This window comes from Penaeus vannamei, chromosome 19 (genome assembly GCF_042767895.1).
Source record: "Penaeus vannamei isolate JL-2024 chromosome 19, ASM4276789v1, whole genome shotgun sequence".
NCBI lineage: Eukaryota > Metazoa > Arthropoda > Malacostraca > Decapoda > Penaeidae > Penaeus > Penaeus vannamei.
Window position 1 is genome coordinate 29,031,124 of NC_091567.1, and position 8,092 is coordinate 29,039,215.

General features: G+C 35.6%; 1 non-coding gene across 1 annotated transcript; it reads right to left on the reverse strand.

Annotated features, from left to right (window-relative positions):
* Positions 1-4,045: 4,045 nt before the first annotated feature.
* Positions 4,046-4,117, reverse strand: TRNAR-CCU (transfer RNA arginine (anticodon CCU)). The gene has a single exon. It is a non-coding gene; the product is annotated as a tRNA-Arg (tRNA).
* Between the last annotated feature and the right edge of the window lie 3,975 nt (positions 4,118-8,092).

The window sequence follows — 8,092 nt, forward strand, 5'->3', positions numbered from 1 at the left end:
CCGACGGATACAATGAATCTGCTTTTATGCATGAATTTCTGTTTGCATCTCTGTCTATTAACCTTTCGCTCCATATATCTTTCTGTCTTTTTTCGGTGTTTACACTGAGTATTAAGAAATTGGAGGGTTTGATTTTGTATTTCTTTTTGTTGTTAGTTCGCTAGTTAGTCCTCTCATACTCATTTGACTGTATATGTGACATGAGAAGCAAAGAACGGGAGGAAGACGAAGGGGACGAACAAGTGATGAAGAGAAAGAAATAAAAATCAAGACGGAGTAAACTAGGTGGAAAGAAGGAAAGAGGCAAAAGAAGAAGCTTGATAATTACCTATATAATTTGAAAGGTTTGTTGTCACTGTAGTTCACAGTGTCATGAACTAAATAAATGATACTTATGGTCCCTAATGAACTAAAAATGCAAAGTAGACAAACCAGACAGCACAGCTGCCAAGGAGTGAAATACTACTACTATTGCATTGTGACAGCTGGATCCTGTGCTAAACTTATATCTTCTCTTTCGTACCGTATGGGAAGCTGTAATTCTTGTTTACACTTTTTATTCTCTCTTCTCATGAAACTTTTTTTTCATATATATGTGTGTATATACTCCTCTTTTCCATTTTCTTCCTCTATCAGTTACCCGTTCTCCTTCCCTCTCCTCCTCTCTCTTCCTCGCCCCTCTCCTTTTCCTCCTTTCTCCTCTCTTCCTTACTCCTCTTCTCCCTCTCCTCCTACTTCCTCCTCCCGTTTCCTACCTCACTTCTCTCCTCCCTTCTTTCTACTCTCTCTCATGTTCTTCTCCCTTCCTTCATTCCACCTCCTTTCTCCGCTTGTTCCCTTCCCACCATTCCCACAACTTGGATGGAGATGGAGATTTCAGATGCAAAGATTTTAGTATATTCATGTCTATACCTGTTACCATTATCGTTATTCCCATCATTTACTACTTTACTTCCTTTATTCTTCTCACCGTTGTTATTGCGGTAAACGTTATTCATTTTCAGTTTTAGCGTGTTCATTTTTATCATATCTTTTCGTTCTCCTATCACCTCTATACCTTTCTTTTCTTGAAAGAAAACTGAGCTTTCTCTACAAACACGTACAAGCAAGCAGTTGTGCTCTCTCTCACTCTCTATCATCTATCTCTCTCTCTTTCCCTCTCCCCCTCTCTCTCTCTCATTTTTCTTCTTTTTTATCAGCTTAGGGTTATCATCACCAAATAAGTTTTGCTATTAATCACCAATGTGTTCATGTCCGGATGCATTACACACACACACAAGAGATGCGAACTAAGCATATTCGAAAGATGATTACACCGCAAAACGAAGACTGCCACATTTTGCAATTTATTATCCCCAGATAGCTTCGAAATTCATCCTATTCCTCCTCTTCCAGGGGAAAGAGGAGACGGGGAATGGAAAGGGGAAAGGGGAAGAGAGAGGAGCGAAAGCAAGGAGAGAAAGTACGAGGAAGAGGGATTGAAAGAAAGAAGGGAAGGAAAAAAAGTATTGAAATAGAGAAGGCTAAATAAGAAAAGAAGGGCAGGAAGAAAGAAAGGAAAGAAGAGAAAATGAGAGAGAAGAAGAGAAAGGAAGAAAGGGAAAGAGAGGACAAAGGGGTAGGGTTTTAGAAATAGCGAATAGGAGGAGGGAAGAGAAAGAAAAGATACGAGGAGAGGAGAGAGAGTAGGATAGAAGAGGAGGAAAGAGGAAGAGAGGAGAGGGGAAGGAGAAAGAGGTGGCTATGAGGAGAAGGGAAGAGAGCGAAGAGAGGACGAATGGAAGAGACGAGAGAAGGGAAGTAAGGGATGAAGAAGATGGTTAGAATAAGAGGGAAAGCGAAGGAGAGGAGGGGAAAAGGAAGAGGAAACGAAAGAAGGGAGAAAGGGGGAAGATGCGATATAGGAAGTGAGAATTTTGAAGTAAAGAAAGGAAGGACTTGAAGGGCATAAATAAAGAGGAGGCAGCAGAGGCAAATGAGGGAGGAGAGATAGATGAGGAGGGAGGCGAGAGAAGTGAGGAGGGAGGGGAAAGAAATAAGGAGGAGGGAGGGGAAAGAAATAAGGAGGAAGGAGAGAAATTAGGAGGAGGGAGGAGAGAGAAATGAGGGAGGAGAGAGAAGTGAGGAGGGAGGTTTCCCGATGTCTGTTGTTGTTTTCTTGTTTCGTTTGTTTCACAGTCTTCCTATTTTCCATGTCGTGCTTCTCCTCCTCTGCCTCCTTCCCTACTTCTTCTGCCATTATTACTATCCTTCTCCTCCTCTTATTTTCATTATCATTACTATTATTGTTGTCTTATTATTGTGATTATGGTTATTGTTATCATTATCATTACTAATGTTTCATTTATCTTTATTAGTATCGTTATCATCATCATTATTCTTTATTATTATCATTATTATTATTATTATCATTATTATTTACTACTATTATTGTCATTGTTGTTCTTGTTATCAGCATCATTAACATTCTTACCGCTGTTCTCTCTCTCTCTCTCTGTTTATGTGCGTGCATTTGTAAACATTTTTATACACATGTTTGTCAGATATTTCCGTCCCACTCAGTGTTGATCCAGATACGTTTTTCCCAGAAAAATATTCTTGTCAATTTGGTCGGAGATCAATTTTGCTTTAACAGATTTTAAAAGTAGAATGAAATAACCTCAGATGCTAAAGAAAGGAAGAGAAAAAGATTCTGTTTTGCTTGTTTGTTTGTTTCTTGGGATGGCGTTATACCCCCCCCCCCTCAATGTCCTCTGCTGTGACAATATCTATGACACATTACTTTCTTATTTTGTCATATTATTGACATATCATGGTATTTTCACTTAATCTGTTGTGTGTACTTTTTCCTTACAAAATCGCTTTAAAATAAACCTGAATTTCTGTCTGGAATTATTGGTATTCATTCGAATTCATGTTAGATGAAATTTTGTTTTTATCATAAAATTTCTTATAATGTTGACGTAACAGTTTTTACCCAACCGCTGTACGCTTTCGAAGACCAATCTAAATCAGTTTATATCTTCTGTAAGTCGCTATGAAATTATATGCTTTCTCAGTTTGTTTAAAAGAATACTCGTATTGAAAATCTTCGAATGAGATATGATATATCAAATGACATGAATAACATATATATATATATATATATATATATATATATATATATATATATATATATATATATATATAAACATACAGCTGAAAATAGTTTCATGAGAACAGAAAATAAAATAAATGTAATCAAGAATTACAACAAATGAAACATAGACAAGACATCTTATAAGATGAAATACATCAGATGATTTCCTACGGTACAAACAGAAAAGAAAATGAAATGTAAACAAGAAATACATCTTATACAGTACAAAATAAAAGATATATGATTAGCACAGGATCCAGCTGTCACAATGCAATAGTAGTAGTATTTCACACCTTGGGAGCTGTACTATCTGGCTTGTCTAATTTGTATTTTTATTTCGTTACAGTCCAGAAGTACCATTTATTTATTTTATGACAGTATGAACTACAGTGACAAGAAACCTTTCAAATTATATAGATAATTATCAAGCTACAGTAAAAAAGAGATCATTCTTCTCTCCTAAGAATTCGTATTTCTTGTCTGAAGTAGGCAAAGTGGAACGAAGATAACACTAAACAAGATAATAAAACAAAATTTGCTTCTCTTTCTTTTACCTCTATCCTTCTTTCCACCTTTTCTATTCTTGATTTTTCTTCCTTTCTCTTCATCACTTGCTCGTCCTCTCCGTCTTCCTCCCATTCTTTGCTTCTCATATCACTAATCCAGTCATATGATTATGAGAGGACTAACAGCAAAAATACGAAAACGAGCTTAAACACCAACAAATAACCAAGCAAAAAATAAATAAATAATAATAATAATAAAATCAATTCCAATTCCTCCAAACCCCTTCGCATTGTAAACACCGGAGAAATAGACAGAAACCAAAGTAGAAACATATATGGAACGGGAGGTAAGTAGATAGAGATGCAAACAGAAATTCATGCATAAAACCTTTTCCCTTTTAGTATCCGTCGGGAATCGAACCCGAGTCTGTCGCGTAGGAGGCGACCGTGCTAACCACTACACCACAGAAACATATATGAGTTGTTTTTTAATTATATTATATCTTTTAGGAGAACACACATACCACTTGTGTATGTTACCTTCATATATAAGTGTGTGCGCGTGTACTTTCATTAAAAGAGTAAGATGTATTAAACATTATTTTATGCCTATGATTGCACTGAAATATGTCCAATCTTCAAAAAAATCAAATGAAGTTACCAACCTTTTTCAATTCCTCTTTTCTTGTCTCCTCCAAAAGCCTACTTTCCTGAAATATCCAATTAAGAAGAAAAAAAGAAATACCAATCTTCCTTCTTATCTCAATTACGCTTTAAGATAAAGAGAAATCCTGGAAAAATATATAGCACTGGCTTTTTTTCTTTCTTTTTTTATACTTATTTTGCTGTCATGTCTACCACTGTTACCATTATCTTTATTATCAAATACTCTCCACAGACTTCCAAATCGAGAATACCATTAGAATACGTATTCCGATATTACCAGTGAGCCAAATAGTTTATTTACAGGTGTTACCACTCTCGCTTGCAAGTGTATATTTATTTGTCGAAATTCGTGGTTAAAGGAATAAGCAGTAATGTTATTAATACATCTCTCGATCATTGATATATTTCTTTTCATTACATATCTACTAAAGATATAATTGCATTCGTTCACCCCATAAATGTTTTAGACAAATCCCTCTATTTTACTATTCATCTGGTAATTAGCTGCCAAAAAGCAAATAGGTTCTAAGTACGTTTGATAATCCTGTATGGAAAGATATCCGCTGAATCCTTTGCTATTAAACCTTTTCTCTGGGATTTTTCTTTTCTGATCTTGGTACTCAGTCGAGCGAAAACGGACCCCAGTATAATGAAGCTATAATCTCTTTTATTATTTTATAGTGTAAAGGATGGAATACTGACAACAGAATTACAGGAAATAATTCATCATCAGATATCTCTTATTAGCTCATTAGACACGATCTTTAGAGAAAAATATGTGACTAGAAAAGGAGGATCCTCATGTTCGTAGTTGAATGTATTTCTATATTACTATATTAATATATTGCCTTACTACTGTATACTCTGTGAACATCAAATTTGTATAGATAAAAGTAGATTCGTAAGCTAAACTATTGCTCGCAAGTATTTTTGACATACATAAATATAACGACAGCAGTATAACTTATTATGCAATGAAAACAAGAATAGAATGAAGAGAGGGAGTGAGGAGTAAGGAAGAGAGGAGAAAGGATGAAAGGGAGGAGAAAGGTAAGAGATAAGGAAGAGAGGGAGTAGGAAATGTAGAAGGGGAGTGAGAAAGAGAGGGAAGGAGAAGGGGTAAGGAAGAGAGGGAGAAGAAGCTGGAAAGGAGTGAGGTAGGAAGAGAAGGAGAGGAGTAAGGGAGAAGGTATTAGGAGGAATCCGAAAAGAGGAGTGAGGGAGAGAGGGGAAAAAGGTAGAAAGGAGCGAGGAGGAAAGAGAGAAGAGCAGTGTACAAGAAAGGTGCGGATGAATATAAGGAAGAGGAAAAGCTGGAAAGAAGGGGAACGAGAGAGAGGAAAGAGAAGGCGCAGTCGTAGCCCTGAAAGCAGAGAGGCGACCTTTCGTTCATATTTTTCTCTCTCTTCCCTCCGCCATTTTGAACTGTTGGCGGGAATTTCGAAAGCCAGAAATCTCTTCCCCGCGGCATCACCTTTGCTATTTCTCGTTTGAAATAGACGTTTTTGAATTTCTTTTTTGTGTGCTTCGTTTATATTCATATATATATATATATATATATATATATATATATATATATATATATATATATATATATATATATATATATATATATATTTATGTATATCTGTTTATCTCTATGCATATACCTTTATCTACATTTCTCTGTCTATTGATAACTATCTAATCATATTTCTCTACCTTTCTACATCCATCGATTTATCTAAATCTACCTATTTATCTTTGTCTATATATTTCTCTTTATCTATCTATTTGTCTCTGTCTATCTATTTGCCTATATCTATATATCTATATACATATTATTTATTTGTATATGTCTATTTATCTATTTCACTATATCTATTTGTCTATTTCAATCGATTTACCGACCGATTTGTCTATATATATTTATTTATCTGTAATCTACTCATTCGTCTACATATATTAATCTGTCTATCGATTTGGCTATATGTAGCTATCATTTATATCTATCTGTTTGTCTATATCTATCAATAACCTGTATTCATTTGTCTATAGCCACCGATTTATCTGTCTACCTATATCTATCGATTTATCTATCCATCTATTTGTCTATACATATCTATATATCCATATCTATCTATTTATCTATATATATTTCTTTGTATCTAGATATTCATCTAAATCTGTCTATTTGTCTATCCCTCATTATATGTCTATATCTATCTATTTATTTATATCTATCACTTTATCTATGTCTGTTTGTCTATTTCTTTTTACTTTTATTATCTATTTATCTTTATTTATGTGAGTCAACAAAGCATAAGGAAGAAAAAAAATGTGGTGCCTACGCGACCCCCTGTTCGCTTGGCTTGGGTGGGGCTCGATCGCGGGCCCCTCGCGTGGGAGGCGACGACCTTACCAACCGCACCACCGATTGTTATGTAATATAGAAGGAAATGGGGAATTTCAAGGCAACGTAAGCGCATGCTCTCTCTCTCTCTCTCTCTCTCTCTCTCTCTCTCTCTCTCTCTCTCTCTCCCTCTCTCTCTCTCTCTCTCTCTCTCTCTCTCTCTCTCTCTCTCTCTCTCTCTGTGTGTGTGTGTGTGTGTGTGTGTGTGTGTGTGTGTGTGTGAGTGTGTGTGTTTGTACATACGTGAATGGTGAAACACACTAAGGAATGGAGATGAGAGGATGGAAAGGAATAAGATCAACGGAAAAAAGAGAGAATAAAGCAGGAATGAAGGAGGGTAACAATCACGATAACAGTAATTAACATTAACGGTAATAATCGTAATAGCAGCGATATGGTAATGATAATGATGGAAAAAATACTGATAGTCATGAACAATAATAATGGTGAAAATAGAAAAGAGAGTTGGGTATGATTATGATGATAATGGAACCTGTGAATTCTGAGAAGCATAATTCTTCCTCTATTTGACATATCTCTTTAAAGTAGCTGCCTTTTGCATAGCCATTTGATAAGCATAACAGAAACAGGAGAGACTATTGTTAGTCATTATTCTTATTTTTATCATTATCATTTTTTTTCACTGATTACGTTTAAAACCATTACAGTTAAGCTTCCCCGTCTCTCTCATCTTATCACAAAAGTGGTCATGCTTTATGTTTTAACTTCATGAGGAGGTTGGTACCCAATTATAAGTTGACAAGTAAAAGCTGTATTGTTAAAATGGCTAATTCGGACGTATTTTGTTTACGGGTGAAAGTACAGTAAAAAGTCCTTTTTATACAGGAATAACTAAGCTGTTTGCATCCCTAATCCCATACATGACTTGGTAATCGGAAATATGCCAGGCGCAAGGTCAAGAGAGGAGCGACGGCAAACACACGTGAGGTGAAGTGACACGGAAGAGGCGAGCGAAGGGAAGGAGACAGACAGAGCCTAAGGCACTGGCAGTGTCTGTGTCGGTTGCGACGACCAAGCAAGCACAGCAAGACAAGACCTTAGATGGAGTAAGGAATATGCAGAGGAAAATAAAGGATTTGATCGCAGAAAGAACAATGAATTTTATATGTATATACTAAAGCGAAGAATGCTTGATAGAAAGGTGAAAATCGTTATCTTGGAGAAGGAGCAACTCCTTGTTCATCATCATATTATTGATCCTGTAGCCATTATGGGAAATTGTCTCTAAAATAGTATAAGTTAAAGAAAATTAATGAACAGTTTGCTTTGTGATGTCATCAGTACATGAGAATCTATTAGGAAAATCTTATATTTTGTTGATTTGTATTATTTGGTATTAAAAAAATTATGAATAACAAAGACTTATCC